Source organism: Macrotis lagotis, chromosome 1 (genome assembly GCF_037893015.1).
Source record: "Macrotis lagotis isolate mMagLag1 chromosome 1, bilby.v1.9.chrom.fasta, whole genome shotgun sequence".
NCBI classification, from domain to species: Eukaryota; Metazoa; Chordata; class Mammalia; order Peramelemorphia; family Peramelidae; genus Macrotis; species Macrotis lagotis.
Genome location: NC_133658.1, coordinates 348,360,375 through 348,387,969, shown reverse-complemented (window position 1 = coordinate 348,387,969; position 27,595 = coordinate 348,360,375). Strand labels below are relative to the sequence as shown.

General features: G+C 41.5%; 1 protein-coding gene across 1 annotated transcript in view; it reads right to left on the bottom strand.

Annotated features, from left to right (window-relative positions):
- PPP1R16B (protein phosphatase 1 regulatory subunit 16B) overlaps positions 1-27,002 on the bottom strand; it is a 142,824-nt gene extending 115,822 nt beyond the window's left edge. The window contains exon 1 of the mRNA XM_074211961.1: positions 26,955-27,002. The gene's annotated coding sequence lies outside the window, so the exon portion shown is untranslated. The remainder of the gene's footprint in view (positions 1-26,954) is intronic.
- Positions 27,003-27,595: the final 593 nt, after the last annotated feature.

Genomic DNA, 27,595 nt, shown 5'->3' with positions numbered 1-27,595 from the left:
AAGCTAACTGAAAGAATAAAATGAAAAACAAAACCAACCCCATGGAGCCTAGAAATCTGACCTGAAAACAAAAAACCCAACACTCACTATTCCCTTGTGATATTTACTGATTAAAAGTGAAATCCTGAGGGGCTTAATCATGCACACCAAAAATCTCTCTGTAAGGGCAACTTGTGGGCCTTTTGGGGCACAGACAGTTGGCCACACCAGTGGAGGTGAAAGGACATTTCATCCTTCCAGTTGCTGCCACAGACACTAAATAGTTCTCTCTATATATCCCTCAGTTTCACTCTCTAAACCATTCTCCCTCTTCTCAAGAGACCCTGGGTCTCAGAAATAACACAGGCTTTTTGTCTTCTTCTTTGCCCATCCCAATGTCACTCATTCACTTTTTCTCTGTCATTCCCTCTAATTCTCATATCCTTCATGGCTTCCTATGGAACTGTATCCTCCATTACATTCTTATTATGACAGTCCTGTCTCTCCCACTACCCTATTTATCCCTGGGTAGTTGCTGAATTTGAACCCAGATTTCATTCTTTGGAATGTATAGTGACTTTTTTATTTTTATTTTTTGGTTTTGCAAGGCAATGGAGTTAAGTGACTTGCCCAAGGTCATACAAATGTCTGAGACTGGATTTGAACTCAGGTCCTCCTGACTCCAGGGTCAGTGCTATATCCACTATACCATGTAGCCACCCCTGTACATTGCCTTTTAAGGGAATTAGCTCAAGGCTATTAGATAGATATTCATTCAAAGCAGCATGTTTGGGAAGATTTGATGTAAAAAGTTCATCCACCCATCACCCTCTGCCCTGAAATGAAATGTTTCACACCTGTGGCACAGCCTCCTGTAATCATTAGGAGAGACATGAACAGGGGATTGATGATGCAAATATGATTCAGAAGTGACTGCTACCCAGGTCAGATAGTTCATAAGGAGGAAACAGAGTTAGACTGCCAAGAGGAATCTGAAGTCCCAAACAGTCAATTCAAATCTAAGAGCAGCAACAAGGGCATTAGTGAGCAGGGTTAAGATTTGATGCTGGAATTAGAAGTAGTTTTAGACTTTGTCTTTTTTTTTTTTTTAGGTTTTTGCAAGGCAAATGGGGTTAAGTGGCTTGCCCAAGGCCACACAGCTAGGTAATTATTAAGTGTCTGAGACCAGATTTGAACCCAAGTACTCCTGACTCCAGGGCTGTGCTTTATCCACTACACCACCTAGCCGCCCCTAGACTTTGTCTTATAGGATATTATATGAAAGATGTGGGACAGCCTTGGGCCCACAGCTGATAATAGAGGCCTTGAGTCAACAGGTAAATGTCCCTGATAGAAACAGAAACACTGGGATTACATTTTCTTTAGAGAGTCTGATTTAGAATCAGATGACCATGCTAGGGGAAGCTGCCTTCTCCTTACAGCCAGTATCTGAGATCTGCACTTGAAATGCCATTGTCATTGTTTCTAAGAGACTTGTCTAGAGATTGGGTACTTGCTCAAGAGAGGAGATCATATCTAAAGGAAGGTGATGAACTCAAAAGATCTTGGTTCTGAAACTACAGATAAGGGAGATGAGACTCTGAGCTGTAGTAGGATGAGGTAGGCTGAGGTTGGACCTAGGAAAGATAATAGGGTCAAAGTTCTAGACCCTAGGAAGACATGTAGTCTACCTCCTTCCTTTTACAAATGAGGACAGAGTCCTGGGAAGTTAGGTGACTTGCCCAAGATGATATCAGAAGTCGAATCTAAACTCAGTTCCCTTCTTTTCAGAGTCAGTACACTTCCCACTGTCCCATGAATGGAGTCATCATATAGGGGACTAAAATGTCATGGGATAATATGTAATTATAAAAATATAAATATATATAAAGTCATAGGGGAGAATTTGTTAGGAAGAATAAGAAACCAAAATCCAAGACTGCTGCCTAAAGAAAGAAATCTGGTTCCTTCCCTTGAGAAAGTTCCAGGTCTTGAAATATGAGAGCTATATACTATAAATATCGCCCTTTATAGGAACTTCCCACCCAGGATGGATCAGTGCTGTGACAAGAGTGATCCACCTATCTAGAGCGGAAAGATGCTGGCTTCAAGTTTCAGCCCAGATACTTATTAATTCTATGATAGAGTGTTAATTGCATGAGTTCTTTGAAAGTACAATTTCTTGTAAAAAGAGGGAGAGAAAGTAGGTTTGAACTTGAAATTATCTTCCAACTCTGATTATAATTTCCTGAGGACTCCCCATGCTCAGATCTTCAGGTATTTCCACACCCCAGACCTCATACCCCTGTGCTTCTGGCTCAGATGGCTATTTAGTCTGAGTATCATCTAAGGATGTTAGGTGTTCAGTAAGAACAGTGATCATGCAAAAGGATTAAACACTGGACTCCAAACAGAGATACTATAGTGGGATTATGGGGGGTGGGGGTGGAGATTAACTAATTTATCCCTGAGATCTTAATTCTGTGGTTCTTTGGCTTTTTCCTAAAACTTTGAGAAAAACAGCAAGTTAACTGAGGCTGGATTTGGACCCGGGTGCTCCTGGCTCCAGGGCCAGTGCTCTGTTCGCCACCCGGCTGCCCCTACTATTATTATTATTATTATTACTATTTTATTTTATTTTGGGGTCTTTTTTTCTTGTTTTTGCAGGGCAATGGGGTTGGGGTGGCTTGCCTGGGGTCACACAGCTGGGTGATTGTTGGGTGTCTGGAGCCGGATTTGGGCTCGGGTGCTCCTGGCTCTAGTGTCAGTGCTTCATCCACTGCATCACCTGGCCACACCTACTATTATTATTAATATTATTATTATTATTTTAATTTTTTTCTCTCTTATATTATTGCTCATGTGGGTCTATATTTTTTGGGGAGGGGGTATTATGTTTATTCTTAAACAAGAATATTTTAGTAATGTATAAAAAAACATTTGTACAAAATAAGAATAAATAAATTTTAAAAAGAAAAGAAAAACTGCAAGTTAAGATTAACTCAGACCTGGGGTGATTTAAAAAAAGTGAATCAGAAAATCTTTCAGAGTTGATGCCGTCAAAAGAAAACGCTAAGAATTTCAGTTCCCCCACCACCTTACAATATTCCTGACTCCTAACAATATTGGCAGCAATAAGAAGGAAGTGCCTAAATATTTCCACCTCATGCTTCCTGTAACATTTAGCACAACAGAGAATCTAAAAAACAAACATAAGGACCCCACCCTCTTCCCTTCTCCTTAGCCTTCACCTTGGATTCACTTTCTCTCTTAAAGGGATCTTAAGATTCTGTCCCACCTCCCTCAAACACACACACACACACACACACACACACACAGACTTTCCCAGTCTGAAACACACAGATTTCTTAGCAAAACAGTATAACTACTGAGCAAGAAGTTGGAACTTAAGTGATGAGTGTGACAAGTTCTAGGTTAGTTTGCTATTCAGCAAGCTCGAATTTGGAATTAACTAATTTGGAAGGGAGAGAAGACTCCTTTGCCTTTAATGACTATAACAACTCACACTATAATAATGGGTCATGAAATGACAGAAGTAAAACCAGCTCTGACTTCTCTCTTCCATCTGAATATCCCTCAAAATTCTCTGGGGAATTAAGGTGTTTGATCTATGTTTGATCTGGCCACTGCATTGTTTGTTATAGTTCTTTTAAATGGACCAGTTTTGTCTGAATGAGCAGAGTCATGACTTTAGAACATTGAGAGAAGAGGCAGTGAGATCCTTGAACATCAAGGAGAATGCAAACCAAACCCTTATTATCAGAATTCTTCATTCTTTATTCATTCATTTCAGAAGAAAGTTTGGAATTTTGTAAGCCTGACGAATTTGTACCTGAAATGATGCAAAGATGGAAGGTATTGGTATCATTTGTCAACACTGATTAAGATTTTCATCTTAGAAACTGGACAGATAGTTTCTACATCATCCTGTCTCAAAGAAAGGGGAAGTGCTCACTTAAAGAATTTCCTTATATTCAGTTCAGGGTACCTCATTTTAAGATGAGCATTGGTTATCTGGAGAGTATCCAAAGAGGGTCATCATGATGATGAGAGGACTAGCAAACAAGTTATTAACCTATCATCTAAAGGAAATGGGCTGACCTTCCTAGTTTCCTAAGTCCCAACTTAGAAAGCATTCCTCAACCCTTTCATTTCTAATACCTTCTTCCTATTAATTATTTCCTATTCATCCTGATAACGAGAATAGTGTCTTTGTGCAATGCCCCCTACTTTAATCAATTTTACTTGCAGGTCATGGCATCATTTTTCTGATGTCATGGTCTTCTTCAATAATGAAGGACAACTACTAAGCTTCATTCTTTTAGCTTACTTTACTTCCATGTTGTCTCCCTCATTAGATTCTGAGCTTGTTGAAGGCAGACTATCTTTTGTCTCTTTTTGTATCCCCCCCCAGTCTGACTTATAACAGGTGCCTATTTAACAAATGATTCATTTAAAAGAAAAGATATAACTGCTTTCTTCAAATATTTAAAGAGTTCTTTAGTAGAGAAAAGGAAGTCAACTTGTTCTGCTTGGTCGTGGAAAACAAAACTAGGAACGAAGGAAGGAATGTAAGAGACAAATTCAGGGTCCAAGTTAGGGAAATTTAATAATCAGAGCTGTCTAAAAATAAAATGGGCTTATTCAATGTGTTATCAATGACAAATGTCTGTTAAAACCATTGGAGCTCTTTAAAAATCGAATCTGTATTTGACAAGAATAATGTAGATATTATCTGGATGTCCCTTCTAGGGGGAGGGGAAGGGAAATGAAAGGGAATAAGCTTTGATTAAGTGCAACTATGTCTCAGGTACTTTGCTAAGTTGTTTTTGAACAAATATTACCTCATATGATCCTCACAACAATCCTGGAAAGTATTATTATCCCCATTTTACACTTGAGGAAATTGAGATAAACAGAAGTTAAGTAACATGCCTAAGGTTATTCTGCTAGTAACTGTCTAAAGCCAGATTTGAACTCAAGTTTTCCTGCCTTCAATTCAGTGTTCTATTCATTGTACCAGCTCTTCTAGCTCTGAGATTCTGTGACTTAGGGCACCTGTGGCAACTATGAGACCCCTTCACTACAAGCCCCAACACATAATGTGTGCTCCCTTTTCTGCTTACTTTTCTCTGCCCCTTCCCTTTGCTTGTTTCCCCTTTTCTCCCTCCCTTGACTGTACTTTAAACTTGCCATGTTCCTAGCCCTACCCCAACCTAATCACAGATTCAAAATCTAGTGCTCTTTCCATATATCTTTACCTTGCTCTCATTTGATTCAAAACATTTTGTGTTAAGATCATTCAACATCCACAAAATCACAGAACTTTCTGTCCCATCCCTATATATTTCTGTATAAGTTCAGAGAGGCTTTTCTGTCTATCATGGTAATTGAGGCCAAGGAGGAGTGAAAAGCTCATCAGAATAGAAGCTACCTTTGCCTCTTCCTGGATCTTCCTCCAATATCAGAGAAAATAAGGACAAGACACAGCCCCAAGTGCAATCAATGTAGACCTCAGTTTCAGGAAAGGCGATGAGCACATGAATGCAAGGTCATTGCAAATCTCACATAATAGCAAGGACACACTCCACTTTCAGAAATAAAGCTAGATCTTCAAAGACTGAAAAATACTCAGACAAGATGGAATTAATGGAGATACATGTAATAAATCTTGCATTTGAGGTTTTAAAAAAGCAATGATACAAGTACAGATGGGGAAGATATGTGAATGAGAAATGAATATTTTGAGATCTTTGAAAGTAAAATACTAAGAATTCTCTTGTAACCCAGTGCAGACAGAAAGAGTCCAGCTGGTCATTTCTGTATAGTAATCCCTGAGAAGTGAACTTCAACCCCTGAGGTAGTTCTGCTTTTCAACTTGCTCACTTCATTTCCCTAGGAAGAGACTATGCTTGCCCAAAAGCATTCATGTTAGCCTCTGTAGTTCCAAGACTGGGGACTTGTTAATCACATTTCTAGTATATGAAAGTCTCCCAATAGCCATTAGCCTTAACTCCAAACCTGTTGCCATTACTCATACACTGAGGTTCAAAAAAAAAAATTAATAGGATGAATGGAAAACCATTCTGGAAAAAGTTCATAAGATGATAACCTAGGGGTTTAAGTCAACCAAGTACCGTATTTCCCCATGTATAAGATACATCTTAATTTGGGGACCCAAAATTTGAAAATAAAATGTATTACATAGAGTTATCATGATTCATTGTCTTAGGAGAGGCTCTGACTGCTCTCCTGCCTGTGCTCTGGTCTATAGCTGACCACAAGTACTCCCCAGGCAAGTCTGATGCATGGAGGCATGCTTAGTCCATTCCATTTCATGAACCTGAAACACCAGTTGTGTCCTCCTTGGAAATCAGTCACTTCTTTTTCATCAGCAATTCTTCTTGCCTCATGCTGAACCATCTTTGTGGATATAGGAATTCCACTCGCCTTTTGCTCTTCAATTCCCTCTCTGTATCAGGCTATTTGGTTGACTTGCCTCTCATGGCTTTCTTCTGCCATGGCATCTTCAGTAGAGTTTCTTCTTGGAGCCAGTCTCAGATTGTTTTCTCAGTTGGAGGAGGACCAAAGTGACATTTAGTAACAAGATTTCCATTCACTTTTGCAAACTGGATCACTCTGAATTTGAATTTAGCACTGTACAAAAATATTTTCTGAGCCATTTCTGGACAGAGTGTGACAAAAACATAAGCTAATATTACCAGTAACAAATGCAAAACAATGAGAGTGAATACAATAAGTACAAAAAAAGCAGGAAATATAAGTAAAACATCTACAACAGTGAGTGCAAAAGCTAGCACAAAAAAGTAGGATATGCAAGTAAAAAATCTACAACCAATATGTAAGACGCTCCCAGTTTTTAGACCCCAAATTTTTTGAAAAAGGATGTGTGTCAGGGCAGCTAGGTGGCGCAGTGGATAGAGCACTGGCCCTGGAGTCAGGTGTACCTGAGTTCAAATCTGACCTCATACACTTAATAACTGCCTAGCTGTGTGGCCTTGGGCAAGTCACTTAACCCTATTTGCCTTGCAAAAACCTTTTAAAAATGTGTCTCATACATGGGGAAATACAGTACCTAGCCCCTGACAATAGTTTTCTGTGTAACCTTGGGCAGGACACTTCTCTCATCTGAAAAATGAAGGAGTTAGACAAGACACTTGTTAAAATCCTAGTTCTGACATTCTATGAATCCATGAATAGACTTCTTTGTAAATGGCTATTAAGAAGGCTGTAGGGGCAACCCCATATAGGGTGGAAAGTTCAACTACATGATTTCTAGGATCCTTTCCAATTCCTTATTACCTTAGAAAGGGGAGAAGGGGAAAGTTCTAAGGAGACCAGGCAAGGATTCAAAAAAAAGATGGAATAGGATCATAGATTTAGAGTTAGAAAAACTAGTCCAATCCTCTTGTTTTACAGATGAGAAAATGATGCCCAAAGAAGCCAGAAATCACACAGATAGTTGGCAAAGCCAAGGTTCAAACTTAGGTCCCCTGGCTCTAATCCAAATGATCACTGTATCACTCCACCAATTAACAGATGGACATTCTCCCCAGTGGAATCTCTCCCTATTTATTTTTGCTGTATGTCAATATGTATGTATGTGAAATCATTATGGAAGAATAGAAAGATAAAGTTAGAATCAAAGGACCTGTATTCAAATCCTACCTCTGTCACTTACTTTCTTTGTAGTCACTTTGGGAAAGAGGTCAGGTTAGGTGATCTCTAAAGCCCTTCAAGTTTAAATTTATGGAGTCTGGGAGCAAGTGGAAGAAAAAATAATGGAAAGGCTCATAATCAAGAGAACAGTGCTGAAAGGCATGTATCCATGAGTATCCATGAATATCCTGCATGCCAAGGTGGTTGGAGGTATCTCTGTGGAGCAAACCACAGAAGGGATGAGTGGAGCACATAAAGATGGCTGTGATCATTGTTGATGAATTTTCCTTCACTCTCACTGCAAAAACTAATTATGGAGTTAACCAGCCAATCTCCCTTCCAAATAAAGCTTATGTAATAACTAAGCACAGGGAAATGAGAATCGGATTACCGGCTTCTTCAGTGGCAAGAATGGTCCCACCCCCTCCCTTGAGACAGCAAAGAGAAAGAAGACCCAGAGTCCCTTAAACCCCAAGAACCAGTTTCCAAAGAAAGCCCATCTGTGTCCATTTAAATCTGCAAAGGATAAAGGGCTTATTAAAACAAATAAAGGATGCACAAAGACCTGGAATGGAGATATTTATGGAGTTGAGTGAGGTATGGCAGTCCATGGCCCTCTGGGTCCTAGATTTAGGCAGAATTAGGTTCAGTCAACAATCATATATTATGCACCTATTATATTCCAAACACTGTGCTAGGCCCTAGAGATACCAAAACAAAAGAGGGCCTAGCCCAACCTAAGAGTACATAGATAAATTAGATATCTAGTCAGTCACTCAATAAGCAAGGACAGCTAGGTGGTGAAGTGGATAGAGTATCAACCCTGAGGTTAAGAGGACCGGAGTTCAAATCTAGATCTGTGATAAATAATGAGGATACAAAGAAAGATGAAAGATAGTCTCTCCCCCCCCCCCCATCTCAAGGAATTCAATTAAACGTGGTAATCAAAATATTTTAAAAATTCATGACTCTTGAACTCTACACTCAATATGCAAGTTACTCAATACCCCTACTGGTCCAATTGACTCATTTTCCAGATGAGACCTACAGAGATTCATTAACTTGTCCAAGATCACAGAAGTGGCACTTTAAAATTTAAACAGAAGCTCTAACAAAATGTTACCAAACAGGGGCGGCTAGGTGGCCTAGTGGATAAAGCACTGGCCTTGGAGTCAGGAGTACCTGGGTTCAAATCCAGTCTCAGACACTTAATAATTACCTAGCTGTATGGCCTTGGGCAAGTCACTTAACCTCACTTGCCTTGCAAAAATCTAAAAAAAAAAATGCTACCAAACAGAAGACTCCTAAAAGTCAAACACTGGTAATAGATAAGAATGGTTTGTAATTAGTGCACCAATTACTAACAAGCAAATAGATGTTTGAGAATAGTATGTTTACATAAGAATTTTAAACATTCTCCTTAGAATATTGTTTAAGATATGCGAATCTACTATCATTTTATCTAAGAAGAAATAGTTTGCTAAGTAAAGGGAAACTTCAGGCAAGGCCCTAGCTGAATAATAAATTCCTTTGACTTCCTGACTAAATCATAACAAATTCCAAATTAGTGGACTGCATGCTGTCTGCCCCATTAGACTCTAAATTCTCTTAACAGTCTTTTACCTTTTTGTGTAACCACATAAATGCTTGTTGATTTGATTGAATGACTCTACATATAGAAGGGCCATTTCCTCCATATAAGGATGAGTTGGGGGTTTTTTGCTGATTTTTTTTTTAAGTCACAGAAACTCATTGAAACTTTATCAAGATGCAAAAGGGGTGATTTCAGATCAGGGAAAGATCTCATAACTTTTGAAGAACTTAAAGATGGAAAGCTATTATCTAGCAGATTTGGATACGGTTCTACATTGGGTAAGATTTACATGGAATCTTTAAAAAACTAAGTATTTACTATTTATCCCACAAATAAGAATATTACCCCTCCAGTACATTCCCCTAACTTCCTGATTGGTTCAACACTCAGGTTCAAATTTCACCTCCTGCTAAAGACCTCTCTTCAATCTTGCCTTACCCTACTCTCAGTGCCTTCCAACATGAACAATAACAAAAGAAACAACCTTCAGAACATATATATATGCAGATAGTTGTCTGTATGTAGTCTCTTGAGAATGTCAGGACTTCAGGATAAGGACTACTTTGGGTTGGTGGGGAGAGGGTTGGCCTTTCTTTGACCCTAGGGCTTAGTATAGAGTCAAGCACATACCCTTAATAAATTCAACAACTTAATAAGTTCAATGAGTGACTAGCACTCAAGCAAAAACAAAAATCAAAAGAGATGGGCAGTAAGACTAGATAGACTACCCTGAGCCTCCTATTACTTGGTAAAAGAAAATCTCCTTAGGTACAAGGCAAGAAAGAAGGTTCACACTATCATGACAGGCTGGCACTACTCATTTAGATTGTGCTTCCCATTGGCATTGCAGATATGAAAGGAGAGGATTCTGAGACCTAGGGAATACTATTATTATAAACAAAGCTCTTGCTCAGATTTACAATTAGACTAAAGAATGACATTCCAGGGTCAACAAAACCTTGTGGCAAGCTCGCCAATGGAAACTACAAGAGGTTGGGACTCATTGGGCAACAACAAGAGATAATGAGACAGAAGGGGAACAAATAGAAACACACATATGAGGAGGAAGGATTTACAAAAACCAGAGAAAACAATAAAAAAGTACCAAGAGTTTTAGATGAGATCATGCATGCAAGCTATTTTACAATTTTACAAATGTTAGAGTCAATCAATAGACATTTATGAAGTGCCTACTATGTGTCAGACATGGATTAAACACTAGAAATAAGAAACTAAATTTAGATACTATGCTATTATGATACTAGTAAATCAGTTACTATGAAATATTTGCAAACTAATGACTGCAAGATACAACAAGAAATAGTAAAACCAAGCTGAAAAATGAATAAAAAAACATGAAAAAGAAAGAAAGAAAGAAAGAAAGAAAGAAAGAAAGAAAGAAAAAAAGAAAGCATGAACTAGCTCATTGTCAATTTAGTTTCAAAATGGTTGAGGAACTAGAGCCCCAGAAAGGAAATACCATGGTCCATTTTCCCTCCTTCTCTCTATTATCTTGCTCTCTGTTCTCTTCTCCCATTGCCACCAGAATAGTGTCATTAGCCTTCATTATCACCTACCAAAACTATTGTAATAATTTCCTAACAGGTCTTCCCACTTTCCCTGCTTCTCCTTTAATCTCTTCTACAAATCACTGCCAGAATAATCTTTCTTACACACAAAATGGTCTACCTTGCATCCAAGCTCAAAAATCTGTGGTGGGTCCTTATTGCTTCAAAGTTCAAACTTGCCTGGCATCCGAGGCCCAAAGTCAACTTACTACCTCTTCTACCTTTACTCTTCTGGACAATATTTTGTTATCTGGCTAACTGGACTACTAACATCCCTCCAGTATCACCATAGGTCCCTCATCTCGATCCTTTTATTAGATGACCACATTCCCTGTGACTGAAATAGTCTCCCTCCGTCCTCTGAATTCATTCAGCTGAATTCCTAACATCCTTTGATCTTTCTACTGTATTCAAACAGGGAAAGCACAGGATGGGAGCAAACTTGGAGAGCACCTACTCCAACCTCATTTGACAGATGAAAGATTAAAATTCTAAGAGATCCAATGATTCAACTAGGCTCACTTTAACAGCAGGTAGCAAGAGTGGGACTAGAACCCAGGACCTAGGACTTCCTTCCAACCTCCTTTCTCCATGTCCTTGCTGCCTCTAGAGTCTCACAGAATTTGTTGTGTAATGCTATGATGCATTTGTTATAGCCTTGTCAGGTATTGTATAACTGTGGGCCACTTCAAAGCTCAGCTCAAAAAGTTGTCTCCCACAAAAGTCCTTTCCTTATGGTCCAGAAGCCAAGGTCCTCCTCAATTACCTTGTAATTTTAAGAAAACTTTGTTCCTGCTATACAAATGAATGAATGATAGAAAATATTAATCAAGCACTTATTATGTACAAAGTAGCAAGGGTTGGGAATATAAGGCCCCCTCTCATGGACATATTATTACAACTTTGAAAGAACAGAGTCAGCACCATGGAGGAGACAACACATATAGGAGGACTTAACTCCACATCCAATAGAAAGGTCCTGTGGTCATAGACAAACAGATTGCTGAATAGATTGATATAGGTATAAAGATATATGAATACAAGCATATATGTAAACAGTCACACACAGATATATATACATGTATGTTTGCATATATGCAACACCATGGAGACAAGACAAATAGATGACTTTGATTATAAAGACTCATTGGAGGGAGAACAATTACAGAATACATAAGAGATTTAAGCTACAAGTCAGAAAAGTAAAATGGTTATAAATATATACATATATACATTCCTATATATCCATATGTATGCACGTGCGGTGTATATATACATGTATGTGTTGTTTCTACCTATAAAATGTAAGATCTTTAAGGACAGGAACTGTTTCATCTATGCTTTTATATCTTCAGTGCCTGGGACAAAGTAGACAATAAACGTTTGCTGATTGATTGATTATTATTATCTATATTTATGACTAACCTTCCACTAAAGAGTAAACTCCCTTAGAGTGTGTCTTATCTAAATTTTCTATCTCTACCTCCCCTCAACTCTTATTGTTACCATCCAGCATAGTGCTCTGTACACAGTAGATACTTAAAAAATAGCTGCAGAATTAATTCTATAAGTTAATACCAGTGATATCCCTAAAAGGCTAAATATAAGATGATAATCAACTCTATTTGGTTTCTTCCTTACACAGATCCATTCAGTGTTCCATGGAGAACTTTGACCACTCCTGTCTGTAGCCCTGAGTCTTCCTGGAGAGCTACAGATAAGAAGGGTGGTGGTCTTCAGAGGAGGTCTAGCCTGTGGGAAGTTAGCATCTCTGTACAAAACACTACAGTCACCTCCTCCTTTGCTTGGATGCCACTGAAGCTTGAGTGAAGGAAATTGACTGATCATCTTACAACCAAAGCCCAATCAAAAATCTCTGAACTGCTAAAATCAAGAGTTTTTAATTGTTTATTTACATTTACACTTCTATTAAAAGAAACTAATACAATAAATTGTGCAAGGACCCTCATCCTATACCCTTTCCCCCCATCTTTGTAGCATGGTCATATACCCTACAGTGAAGTTTTCTCTCTCTCAGGGACAGTTCTGAAATACATCAGTCTCCCTGAGGAAACCCACCCCTTTTTCCCACCGAGTTAAGTGGCTACTGCCAGTGAGTTTGGGGCAGATTTCACACTGCTGCTAGGCTCATTAATCTGCGCCTATCACATTGCTGCAAATGTCAATGGAAAAAAAAGCCATTCAATGTGTTTCCTTGATTCTAACCAAAAGGGAAAAAAAACAGGAAGCTTATGAAAGTGGCACCCCTGTTCCCCTCCCAGTGTGCTTCCCTCTCCATCTCCCCCACCCCATCCCATCAGCCCTCAAAGTTCCAGATGAAAATTGATCCTGTGTCTATCTACACATAGAATGTTTGATTCAGATTTTATCATCTGGAATCTGGAGACTTTCCCCGCCCCAAAATACTCACTTATAAAGAAAAGTAGCATATTTGACTCAAATATTCAAACTGGCTGATCAAATTCATCAACCCAACTGCAGGTTTCCAAGGCCCTTCCAGAATCATTCCTCAACCTTTACCTTCAGTCACTAAGAAATTCAGCCCTAGGGGTGCATCAGATTAAGACCAAGTGTATGGGTGGCAGCATATTGGTAGACATGTATTAGGGGTTTGGGACCCACTACCCAAGTTCCCTAATGGGACACATAATTTCTTTGATATAAGGAACTTCCTATCAAAGTAGGTCAGCACTGGAATCGAGTGACTTGTTCATGGCCCACTGTCAGTTTTGTCAGAGGCAAAACTTGAACCCAAGACTTCCTGCTTTCAAAACCAGCTCTCTACCCATTATAACAAGCTATCTCTCTCTTCTTTAGAACAGAGGGAAGCCACAAGCAAAATAGTCTTCTTTCTCTAAATTGTGTAGGCAGATTTTCATGAGACCTTGAATATACCAGATAAAATTCATCAAAAGTCAACTTCCAACCTTGCCTCCCTGTCACCAAGTACATGTTCTTCCTAATAATCTAGTTCATTTATTGGCACTGATAATTCCCAAGGAGGTCTTCTGGAGACCAGGGCTCTATTACTACTGCATAACCCATCAGTGACTAATTAAGAATTTCCAGTGACCAGAGCAGATAAAATGGACCTGAGGCCCGCCCACTGGGAGCCCCTGCAGAGTTGCAACTCCATCCCAATCTGATCCTGGGTGGCTTGTCTATGTACCTTCCCTCAGGACAGGGCAAAGGAGAAGGGGTGTAGTCTACCAGAACTGTACTATCTGCTATTCCCTCTATCTGATTCTGTATTCTAGCTCTTGTCTTAATGCTTGTGTATGACCAATTCACTCCCCTGTCCAAGAAACTACAGTGACCCCCTTTTTCTTTTAGGTAAAGTACAATCTTAAATAAAATACAGAACTATTCTAGCTTTTAAAGCACTTAACAACTTAGTTTCATTTCATCTTTTCAATTTATCACATATTTCTCTCCTTCAGGCACACTATCTTCCAATCAAACTGACCTGCTCTACATTTATAATATTCCTCTTCCATCTCCATACCTTTAAGCAGGCAATCCCTCATGTCAATAATTCACTTTGTTCTTATCTCCAACTCCTAGAATTTCTAGATTTCTTCAGAGCTCAGCTTAAATGCGAACTCCTACCAGATTCTTCCCTCAGAAATCATTTTATATGTACATATATGTATACATGTTATAAAATTTATAGATGGATGGACAGTTGGATATATGGAGGGAGAGGGAGAGAGAGAGAGATTGATTTTATTTTTCTCAGAACCAAAAACAAAATACTCCTTGAAGTTTTTAAAATCCTTCACAACCTGATCCCCTCCTACTATTCCCCAGGCCCCCCATACACAAAAACACATCCTCTGCAATCCAATGACATTGGTCTCTTTGCTGTTCCTCACAAAAAAATTTGTTCCATCTCCCAAATTTATGCATTTTCATTGGCTGCCCCTCATGCCCAGAATTCTTACCATCCCATCTTATCTCCATCTCCACTTCCTTTTTTTTTTTGTTTTTGTTTTTGCAAGGCAATGGGATTAAGTGACTTGCCCAAGGTCACATAACTAGATAATTATTAAGTGTCTGGGGCCAGATGTGAACTCAGGTCCTCCTGACTCCAGGGCTGGTGCTCTATTCACTGCTCTACCTAGCTGCTCCTCCATCTCCATTTCCTGACTGCTCTGCCTTCTTTTCAAGTTCAGCTAAAATCCTACCTTCTATGAAAAACCTTTCCTGATCCTCTTATTCTAATTATATATATATATATATGTATATCCATACATTATATATAATTTATATATAAATATAATCTAACTTTTATATAATAATCTTACTATATATGCATAGCATCTGCCCATTAGACTGTGAGTTCTTTGAAGATAGGGAATGTCTTTTGCTTTTCTTTCTACTCCCTAGTACTTACCACTTTGCCTGGAGGCACTTTATGAATACTTATTGACTAACTGACTCTGGCCTGAAGTCTTCCAGACAAAAGAATCTCAACTGAGGATGATAACTCACATTTATATGATGCCTGGGAAGCTTCAAAGAGTTTTCTTCACAATAGCCCTGGATGGATCACTCAAGTATTCTGATTCCTTACCTTTCCTGCGAGGAAATTGAGGCTTGAAGAGATGAAGTAACTTGCCCATGGTTACACAGTTGACACAAGACTTTGAGCCCAGGTCTCCCATTATCTCTTTCCCCATTCGTCTCCTCCCTCTCCCCTCATTCATGCTGGCGTATCCCATACAGGTTGAAGACTCCACCAGCCATTCCTATCCCTAGGTTTCAGATCTGAGAACTGCAGGTCACAGAAGGGGAGCCATGGGAGGTTGCTGAGAAAAAGCCAAACCCGAAACACAGCAAGAAAGAGGACCTTCTGAAGGGTGATACCCTATATGCTATTCTGAGCATATAATTGGCAATGAAATCTGCTTATCAAAGAATAATCATGCTGATCCTTGGCTGGAGTACCAAATAGAAAGAAGAGGCTGCCACAAAAGAGTGCTGTCAGAAAAGGACAATGGGAGTCAAAGAGACCTAGGTTCAAAATCTGACTGACAGCCATTATCTGCATGTCCACTGACAAATTACTTCAATGCTCTGAAATTCAGTTTCCCTATCTGTATAACAGAAGAATGAGTACACTACTTGTCTGACAGGATTGTTTGTGAAGAAAGTGTGTTTTATAAACTTTAAAGCACTATAGAAATATGTATTAATATTATTTCAAAGGTCAATTCCCCCTTCATGATTCCATTACACAAGGTAATCATTGTTGGCATTAATAATCCTAAGAGCTAACATTTATATGTTTTTTTTGTTTCAGCCACTGTGATAAGTGTTTTACACTTATTATATCATTTGATCCTTATAACAACACTGAAAAGTTGATGACTATTATAACCTCCATTTTACAGATAAGGCAACTGAGGCAAACAGAAGTTAAATGACTTACCCAGGGTCATACCACTAGCATCTGAGACTGGATTTGAACTCAGGACTTCCTGGCTCCAGGGCCTCTCTACCACCTGGAAAATTACCTAACTGGGTCTAAAACCTGCTTCCAACTTTTGGCAGTTATGTGAACAAGTCACTCATTCTCTTATCCGTAAAATGGGGATAATCAGACCACCTATCTTACAGAGTTATAAGGACCATATGAGGTAACACATAATGTGCTATCTAAACCTTAAAGCACCAAATAAATGGAAATTCTCTTCGGAAGAAGTAGAAACAAAGTAGACAGATACCCATTAATTGAGAATAGTTAAACAAATTGTGATATGTGAATATAATGAGAAATAATATGTAAAAATATGATGAATATAGAAAGTCTAGGACTAATGCAGAGTAAAGAGAGCTGAGCCAAGAAAACACACATAATGACCATAATAATGAAAATAGGCAAAAATGCCGCTGCAAAACAATCAAAAAGAAATGTTCTAAGCTACAAAGATCAACAAGGTCATAAAAAAAATGAGAACACACTTCCTCCTATTTCTTTATAGACTTGGAATATTGTATATATTGTCAGGTTTTTTTATGTATTGACAGATTTTGCTGATTTTTAGGAACCATTCTTCCTCCTTTTCTATTTTTTAAAAAGTCTTTGTGTTATATTGGATGCTTTTCTAGAAGGCTATGGCAGAAAAACATGGGAAAGTTTTTAGATGCATAAACAAAAATATCAATAAAATTTATTTATAAAAACAAATGTAATTATTATGTATAAAGAAAGTGTTATATAATTCAGTAGTGATTTAAAAAAAGATGAAAAATAACATTATTTCAGGGAATTTACTGTCTCCTTGGGGTAAAAGTGTACAAAAAGTCCCATTTAGATAGAATTCATGCAAAGGAATGGTCAGTCCCAGGAGTCAAAGACATATGAGGAAAAAAGGATGACTTCTACCTATAAGGCTAGAAAGAAAGACTTCATAAATTGGCCCTGAGCAAGGAAGGAAGGAAAGAATCACAAAAAAGTAGAGATGTGAGATCATTACAGGTGTGGGGACTGGTTAAAGTACAAAGTGGCATGTAAGGAAGAGGTTAAGAGAAGAAAAAGCAGGAAAGGTTAAGTGGAACACCATCATTGATGATCTCCAATGCCAGGCTAAGCTTCACTACTGGGTACACCTCCAGGAAACCTATCTTCCCATTGGTGTCTCACTAAGACCATGCTGGCTGCCTCCATCACACTGAGGAACTGGGGATCAGGGAAAGGGTGGGGTTGAGGAAGGAGAAGAAATGGAGATATAGAATCACTGTGCCTCAGGTATAGATACCTCTTCTACTTCAAAGAACAGGCTTTGTGCCTCACAATTAGCCCAAAGTCATTGGCACTTCAAAGAAGTACTAGAAGACTTATATGAACTGAAACAGAATGAAGGGAGAACTAAAAGAACAAATTATACAGTAGCAACATTGTAAAGACAAACATCTTTTGAAAGGTTTAAGAACTGTGCAATGACCAATATCAATGACTCTAGATGACTGATGACAAAGGCCGCTATGCATCTCCTTCCAGAGAGGCAATGGACTCAAGACATTGAACAAGACATACTTTTTTTAGAAGTGGACAATATGGAAACTAACTTTGTTTATATTTGTTTTAAAAAAAAGTTGTTTTCCCCTTTTTTGAGTGAAGGGAAGATGAGAGGGAAAGAAAATAATTGATTTTAATTGATAATTCTTATTAATTTAATTAACAATTTTTATTATAAAGTAGTTTTAGAGGAAAAATTCTCCCTAGTATCAAAGCTGATAAACCCAGGGTTGCTAGGTTTTAGGTTCCTAGATTAATAACTGGAACAAGCCAGCCTCCTCATTTAATAGATAAGAAAACTGAGATCTAGAATGACAAAAGTGGCTTTTCCTAATTTCTTTAATCATGGTCACACAGTTGATATCTGAAGCCAAGTCCTTTGGTTCCAAATTCAGGCTCTTTTCACCCACCACACTGCTTCTCACTAAACATTGGTCCCCTATACTCTTGTGCTAGAAGGAGAGAGACCATCCACAGGGAAGAGGGATTCAGAGCCAAGCAAAGGAACACTAGGGAATTCAATTCATCAGAGATTTAATGATTCTCTATTAAACCCCTGGTATACAATGCTCCTGGTATACAAAAAGAAAACTAGATTCTCATATGAGCATAAAAAAGACTGCAGGTAGATAGGAGAGGGTGGGCCCAGGATGGGGAATTCTGAAATTCATCCTAAGAGAGAAGCCTGTCTGGTATAGTGGGAAGAACCCTCAATTCAGAGTTAGGACAACTGGATTTGAATTCTGGTTCTCCTGGTTATTGGGGCAGTGGATATAGACTGGGAAATGAGGTCGAATCAGTCCTCAGACACTTAATAGTTGTGTGAACCTGGGCAAGTAACTTAACCCTTTTGCCTCAATTTCCTCATCTGTAAAATGAACTGGAGAAGGAAATAGCAAAGCACTCTAGGATCTCTGCCAAGAAGACCCCAAAAGGAGTCATGAAGAGCAATCAATCTGCTACCTATATACTCTGGTACATTTCATTTCCCCTTTCTCAACTTCAGTTTCCTCTTCTGTAAAGTGAGTTAGTTTAACTCAAAATTCTTTCCAACTCTGAATACAGGAGCCTATGACCCAGTTGAGTGGACCCACAAACAGAGGAATTGGTTAAACCTTCAACTGTAACTGAGAAAAAACAAGAGAAAGAGATCAGGAAGGTCAAAGACAAGCTGTTCAAAGAGCCTACCAAGTCAGGTCCTTGGGTCAACACATGTTTAATCATCCTGAAAAACACTAATCAAGAAATGCTGAGTTGTAAAACAATGCCTTCTTGATTCTTTGCACAACACTGCAGGTCTGAAGGCCCAGGTGTTCTGTCCAGATCCAAGCCAATCGGCCTTCAAACCCCTCATGGCTTAAATGAGGCAAGGCACAATATCCATTAAGAGGCAGGGCCCTGGGGAGGCTGATCAATATGACAAGAGAGCTTCAAAGGGAAAAACAGCCAGTCTTTTGAAAGCTGGGAGCCCAGGAAGCCAGCAGGACAGAGTGTAAGGGATTAAGGGAGCAATGAATAAGAAAGAGACACAGAGTACCCAAACATAGGACAACTGCTAAATAAATGCTCTGATTCCCCAAGAGGATCATACCAAACAGAACTGCAACTAGGAAATAAAGACCAACAGGTGCCTTGTGGGTTGTAGAAAACACCTGTTCAGAAGCCATTTACTCAGCCTCTGAGATATTTTACCTGGGGAGTTGGGGGCATGTGATACTCTGAGGTAATCATAGGCTCAAGGTTCCAAACCAACCAAATGGTCTCACCTGGAGTCTACAGATCTGTTCCCTTTAGAAGAGAAATGCTCTCCTCTAACAATGGACGAACAACCAAGACATTATTGGTCCAGAAGAAAAGGACTCATATGTACAAAGAAAGCAATTACAGGTCTTTTTTTTGGTAGCAAAAATAGAAAATATTCCCTTTAACTGGGGAATGGATGATCAAACCAAGACATGAATGTAATGGAATATTTTTGTGTAAGAGATGACTAAAGGAATAAATTCAGGGAAACTTGGGGGACTTTACATAAACTTGTGTAGATATGTAAATGAAACTAAGAACCATTTAGACAAGGGTTACATAAATGTGAAGGAAAACAATCTGGAAAGAATTTTAATCAAAGAAATGAATTACAATTCTGGGCTCAAGATAAAAAAAGAGGGTGAAGAGCATTCAGTTCCTTAAGGAATAGAACTTCTCTCCATTCCCCATCAGTGAAACTCCTTTGCAATTAATTATCTTAGAGAGTTTTCTAGAGGCACTGAGAGGTTGAGTAATTTGCTCATGGTCACAGCATGTCAGAGGCAGCCAAATTTCTGAACCTGAAATAGGTCAACACAGATATTCCTAAACTAGGAGGGCTAAGTGTATAGATGGATGATTAACATCTTCCTGAAATAACTGAATAAAACAGTAGATTTGGAATGAGATCCTTGGTAGCTAGATGGTACAGTGAATAGAGCAGCAACACTGGAATCAGGAGGACCTCAGATACTTAAAATTTACCTAGCTATGTGACCTTGGACAAGTCACTTAACCCCATTGCCTTGCAAAAACCAAAAAAAAAAAGGATGAGATCCTTACTATGGTCTTGGTCTAAATCACCTAGTGCTTATTATTTATTATTTTTTAAGTTTACAATATTTCCATAAATAAATATTTCTTGTACTGAAAAAAATTCATATTTTGAATTCAGATCTTTCTAATCCTGTGACTGGCCCTCTGCCTTGGTCTAGTGGCACTAGGGAATGTTTTAGCATTGATACATCAGTGAAAATCTCTAGCTCCACGTCACTCTGGTGGCACTATCGCCAGGGCACTGGGCCTAGAGTCAGGAAGATCTGCATGCAAATCCAAACCTAGATACAGATTAGCTGTATGACTGGACAAGTCATTTAACCTCTGCGCTTCAGTTTCCTGAACTATAAAATGAGAATTACAATGGCACTTATCTCCCTGGGCACAATCCCAGAGTTGTTGTGAAGATTAAATTGAATATTTGTTTTTAAAAAAAGCATTTAGGGAACAGCTAGTTGGTAGTAGGTGGTCCTGGAGTTAGGAGTACCTGAGTTCAATCCGGCCTCAGACACTTTATTACCTAGCTGTGTGGCCTTGGGCAAGCCACTTAACCCCATTTGCCTTGCAAAAAAAAAATAATTACCTAGCTATAAGACCTTGGGCAAGCCACTTAACCCCATGGCCTCACAAAAACAAACAAAACAAACAAACAAAAAGCACTTAGCACAAAGTCTGTCACATAGTAGATGATATATAAATGATTATTCCCTTCCTTTCTTAAGATATTAATATTGAATTATACTTAGGCACCAGTTTAAATTCCCTTCCAGGTGTCAAAATTTAAATTAAACTTAATCCTTGCCCTCAAGGGCCTTGTAGTCAAGAAGTCAAGATATAAAAATTTCTGTTAAATTACAAATATTTTCAAATACAGAAAATGAGTATCACTATATATATATATATATATATACTCATATATATATATATATATATATATACTCATATATATATATATATATATATATATATATATATATATCTAGTGATACATATATATATATATATCTCCCCAGAGCCAGGACAGCTACTTAGAGTAGATAGATAATAAAGAGTTGCACATCTCTTTGCTAGCTTCTCTGCCAAGGAGAATGCTCTTTGAACTGGAAAGACAGAATAAAATGCTGAAAGTTGATACCAAAGATAAGTAAGGAGACAGGAAGAGAGAACCTAACTGTCCTAGATGAATTCAAGTCACTTGGTCCAGAAGAACAGCTAGATGGTATTTCAATCACTGTCAGTGGTACAGACCTGAAAAAAAGGCAAATGTCCTGATTTTCAAAAAAAAAAAAAAGGAAAGAGAATGGACTTTGGAAACCAGAGGCCAATGAGCTTGACTTTGATCCCTGGAAAATTGCAGAATGTACTAGGAAAAGGGGTGGTTAGGGAACATCTAGAAAGGATGCACTGAATGATCACAAAGAATCAAGTTGACTTCATCAAGTCTAACTTATTTCCTTTTTTGACAGAAGTACTAGACTAGTAGACCATGGGATTCCAATCCAACAAGTATTTATTAATAATACAGTTGTACAAAGACGAAATTAAAAAATCAACATTGTCCTCAAGGAACCTACATTCTCTACTGCGGAAAGATTTTACCCAGATTTTAAGCAATGTATTTGACAGTCACTCATGTTATTTTCACAGAAAATATGGAGATATGTGGGCTACAAAATAATAACAATTAGCTAGATTCAGAATTGCATGAACTGTCAAATTGGAAGGATGTCACCAGTAAAGTTTCCCAGGGATCTGTGTCTTTACACTCTTCCCTTACCAACCCAATGCACTTGGGATATAAAGATGAAATTGGTCTTTTACTCCACCATAAAAGGACTTTATATAGTTGGATGAGAGTGGAAATAGGGGTCAGGGATGAAGATTTGGAATTATAATAATATAACAACATTTTTTATCAATGTCTTAGATGGAGGAATAGATGACAAACATGTAAAATTTTTAGATGACCCCAAATCATGAGGGATAACTAACACACTAGATGACAGAATCAGGACTTGAAAATATTTTGAAACTCTAGAATATCAAGTTTAGATGTTAAAAAAATCAATTTCACAGCTATAACGTAAGGCAGAGACATCAAACTGGAATCTTTGCCCCCCCCCCATATACTCTCCCACCTATCTCACCCCCAGAATGGAATGTAATTAGTAATTGGGAAATGTATAACAAAATTTTTAAAATGCAATACAACATAGATAATTTTAATTTGTGGCTTTTTAAGTCAATATGTGGCTGGCATTTGAATCTGACTCCACTAATATAAGGAAAGCATGACTCAGTAGCCAAAACCGCAAACTCAATATGAGCCAACAGAGTGACATGGCAGCCAAGAAAGTTAAATGTAGTCTTATGCTGCATTAAGAGAGACGCATAGTGCCCAGGATTAGAAAAGTGATAGTCCTCTGATACCACGCTCCAGCAAAACTTCATTTGGAGTACTATCTTCAGGGAGGCCATTAATAAACTAGATGGTCCAGGGAACAGCAACAGAATTGGTGACGAGCCATATAAAATTAGGCTGAATGAATTGGGAACAAAGGTTGGAAAATGACAGCTAGAATATAACTGGTATTTGAATGCTTGTTAAGAAGCATTTGGAAAGAATGCTGGATTTGAAATCAAAAAGAGATAGGGTCTTAAGTCTGCCACTTACTAGGGGTATGACCTTGATCGCTTTTTCTTCATGCCTTAGTTTCATCATTTGTTTATGTGTTTGTCCCAGGTGACTCTTTCAGATCTAAGTCTATGATTCTATGACTGGAAATCCCATGTTTGAATTCTCATCTTTGAATTCTCCATAGTACTCAGTTCAGGGCTTTGAATGTAGTATGAATTATTCCAAATGTATTAAACTGTATATACCCTTTGATCTAGAGATATCACTATTAGAGATCAAAGAAAGATGAAAGGGACCCACATATACAAAAATATCTATAGTAGCTCTCCTTGTGGGAACACAGAACTTGAAACAAAGGGAAATTATGCCATCCCTAACAGTTGGGGAATGGCTGGACAAATGTGATATAAGAATTGAAGAGAATATTATTGTGTCAGAAAAAATGACAAAAGGGATAGTTTCAGAGAAATCTGGGAAGATTTGGATGAAATGATGTAAAGTGAAGTCAGCAGAACCGGGAAAACAATTTATACAACAACACTGTATAGGGGGAAAAACTTTGAAAGACTTAAGAACTCTGATCAATGCAATGACCAACAGTGATTCTTAGGAACTAATGATGAAGAATGTTACCTACTGACTGATAAAATGTAGAATGAGATATAAACTTTTAGCCATGGTTCATGTGGGAAATTTTTTTGTTGAGTATGTTTATTTATTATAAAGGTTTTCTTTTTCTTCTTTCTCATAGATGGTTAGAGGGCAAATAAATGGTTGTTAATTGAAAAATATTTATTTTAATAGGCACTCAGTTTTGAATGAAGGGAGGAATAAATGGGTTTCCAGGAAGTTCTTGATGAATAACAGAGGGCAGGGTCTGAAACAGTTTGATTAATATATGGAAAAATAGATGCAGAATGTGGTGGCAAGATTTGAGAAGGGAAGGAGGAGTAAAGCCCATGTTATCAGATAGCAAAAATCAGATGGAGGTTAGTGACTGTTGAACCGACAGCTATAGTGAAAAGTCTTAAGTTTTGGATCGAGTATCATAGACTTAGCCAGAAGAAACCTCAGATGTCATTTCTAATCCAATCCCTTCATTTTACATACAAGAAAATTGAGCATTTTGGTTACAATGGGGATTAACTGTAGGAGATGGTAGCCAGAAGAAGATGGCAAGAAGGATTTACTGATACTCTATCCTCAGACTATTTGACTATACCCTACTGTCCAGCCATACAGGCAGCCTCCAAAAGCTGGGTGATCTCCAGCAAGTTCTCCTAAAAAGAAATTATATTTTATGAAATTGAGGGAATGTGATATGAAGATGTCCCAATCTTTCCAAACTGCCCCCCCCCCATTGTGGTCCTATAGAGGGAAACAATAAAAAACTAAAAAAGAAATTCTTACCCAAAGCAGCAGTTTCTGGTTTTCCTTTGAGTATTCTAGGACAGCCAGCAGTTGTAGGCTAAAGGTGATTAACTAGAGCCCTACCCCCCCCACCCCAAGAGAGGACTTCAGTAGAAAAGGATAAGCTGATATTTAGGCATGGCCACAGAGCCAGATTCACAAGGGCACCTGGTGCAGCCCCAGTGCAGCTGGATGGATGCTCAGTTAGGAAGGGGCGAGAACAGGGGTGTCATTATTTCAGATGTGATCACATGGTGTTGCTCCTATTAAGCCTCCTCTTTATGTTTTTTAAACCTTTTTATAAAACATTCATCTCTCTTTGCCGGAGGTCACAAACATTTGGGGCATTCAGAGATGGGTACTGTGCAGGCTTTGGGGGGAGGGGCATATTTTAAGAATTCACTTAGCTGTTATTTGTTAATATAGAGTAAAACACATTCTGATAAGTCTGAGGAGGAAAGCAAGTTGTACCCCCCCCCAAGCCAAGTGGACTCCATAAGGAGACTTTGCTATTATCCTCCAGCTACCCAGAAAGGTTCTTTCACCAGAAAAGCAACTTGGTGATTGGAATGAAGAAAAGTCAACAGAGCAGGACAGGAAAGGGATGCATACAGTACAGTGTCCAGTAGTCCCGGGTTCTGATATGAGAACTAGGGCTGACCTTGGCTCTGTTGGTGACCTTGGGATAATCCCTTTAACCTGACTTCTAGAGAAAGGAGATGCAAATCTTTCTTTGGATCCAGGGCTTCTTGAGAGCCTACTCTGGATTCCTGTCTGTGAGTATCAGGCTCTGTTCCCACACTTAGGGAGATGGCCCATCTGGAGTTTGGTGAAGGGAGACTGAGGCACCTGCAGACTCAGCCCTGCTCTGCTGGGGGGTGGAAAGGTTTCTCATCTCTTCTCCCACCTTTACCACTACTCTATTCAGTGAGATCTCGCTAAAGGCTCAGTTACCAAGCAACATTTAAAGTCCAAAGTGGGTTTGAAAAGCTGTGGTTTTAAAAGCCCCCCACCCCAAAATCTACTGAAGATTCAACTTCTGAGAGCAGCTGGACTCTCCTAGATAAAACCAGGTTGGTCCGGTCATCAGCCCTGCGAGGGCAACGAGGCTGGCCCCAGCCACACACAACGGGCGAAGGGGCAGGAGAGGGTGGGAACAGGCAGGAGAGGCAGGAGGAGGCAGGAGGGGGCAGGAGAGGCAGCAGGGGCAGTAGAGGCAGCAGGGGCAGGAGGGGCAGGAGGGGCAGGAGGGGCAGCAGGGGCAGCAGGGGCAGCAGCGGCAGGAGGAGGGCGCGTGGCCGGGGCAGGAGAGGCAGCAGGGGCAGGAGAGGCAGCAGCGGGCAGGAGGGGCAGCAGGGGCAGAGGCAGCAGGGGCAGGAGGGGCAGCAGGGGCAGCAGGGGCAGGAGGGGCAGCAGGGGCAGCAGGGGCAGCAGGGGAAGCAGGGGCGGCAGGGGCGGCAGGGGCAGCAGGGGCAGGAGAGGAGGGGCAGCAGGGGCAGGATCGGGCAGCAGGGGCAGCAGCGGCAGGAGGAGGGCGCGTGGCCGGGGCAGGAGAGGCAGCAGGGGCAGGAGAGGCAGCAGGGGCAGGAGAGGCAGCAGGGGCAGGAGGGGCAGCAGGGGCAGGAGAGGCAGCAGGGGCGGCAGGGGCAGGAGAGGCGGCAGGGGCAGCAGGGGCGGCAGGGGCAGCAGGGGCAGCAGGGGCGGCAGGGGCAGGAGGGGCGGCAGGGGCAGGAGAGGCGGCAGGGGCAGCAGGGGCAGGAGGGGCAGCAGGGGCAGGAGAGGCGGCAGGGGCAGCAGGGGCGGCAGGGGCAGGAGAGGCGGCAGGGGCAGGAGAGGCGGCAGGGGCGGCAGGGGCAGGAGGGGCAGCAGGGGCAGCAGAGGCGGCAGGGGCAGGAGAGGCGGCAGGGGCAGGAGAGGCGGCAGGGGCAGGAGAGGCGGCAGGGGCAGCAGGGGCGGCAGGGGCAGCAGGGGCGGCAGGGGCAGCAGGGGCGGCAGGGGCAGCAGCGGCAGGAGGAGGGCGCGCGGCCGGGGCAGAGCCGCTGCCTCCCGGGGGGCGTCCTCGGCATCCGTGTGCCCGCGATCCTTGCCCGCCGGCAGCTGGAGGAAGCCCGGCCGCGGGCCGGCAGCCCCGGCGGCCTCCCCTCCGCAGCCCCGCGAGCCCCCCGGTCCTCCCCGGGCTGGCGCGCACCTGCCTGGGGCCGGGCTGCAGGGGCGGAGGACGGGAAGGCGGCGCTTCGAGCCCCGGCCCCGGCCACCCCGCGCCCCCGGGCCCCGGCGCCTGGCACCCCCGACCCCCGGCCCCACGACGCCCAGCCGCCCCCGCCCCGGCCCCCGCTGCCCCGGCCCCCGAGCCCCCGGGCTGGGCCGGCCACGCAGCGCCGCCGCGGGGACCCGAAAGCGTGCGGCAGGCCGAGGGGGGGCGGCGGCCCCGGCACTCACCCGCGTTCCGGAGCCCCGAGCGGGGCGGCGGCGGCCGCGGCCGGTCCAGGCTCGGCGCGGCCCCCGGCGCGGCCCCCGGCGCGGCCCCCTGGCCCTCCGTGCCTGCGGCTCCGGCTCCCGCCGCGGCGCTGGCGGCGGCTCGCACTGCTGCCGCGCTCCCGAGCCCCGGCCCAGACCGAGCCTCTGCTCCCGCCTCCTGGGCTCCTCCCCCAAGGCGGGCCCGGGGAGGAGGCTGCGGAGCGGGCCGCAGTGTCTCGAGGGAAGCCCCGCCGCCCGGCCCGGGGTGCCGGCCGCCCGGCAAGGGGCAGCGCGGGGCTGAGGCGGGGGCGCAGAGACACGCGCGCCGGCCCGGGACGGCAGCGGGCCTGGTCCGGCCGGGAAGGGCCAGCTCAGGCCACAGGAAAGAAGAGCAGGTCCATCTGCACGGGACGGCGGCCTGGCAGGGGAGACAGACACCGGGGGGCTGGGGGGCTCGGAGGAAAGAAAAGAGGCGCTTCAGCGCACGGCCAGGGAACTGCGGCCCAGGGAGGGGAAATGACTGACAGAGCCCCGGCTCGGATTAGAACTCAGTGCCCCGGACCGCATCTCAAGGTTGTTCCCCTCGCACCAGGCCCTCTGTGGGGCGTGGGATGGAGCACGAA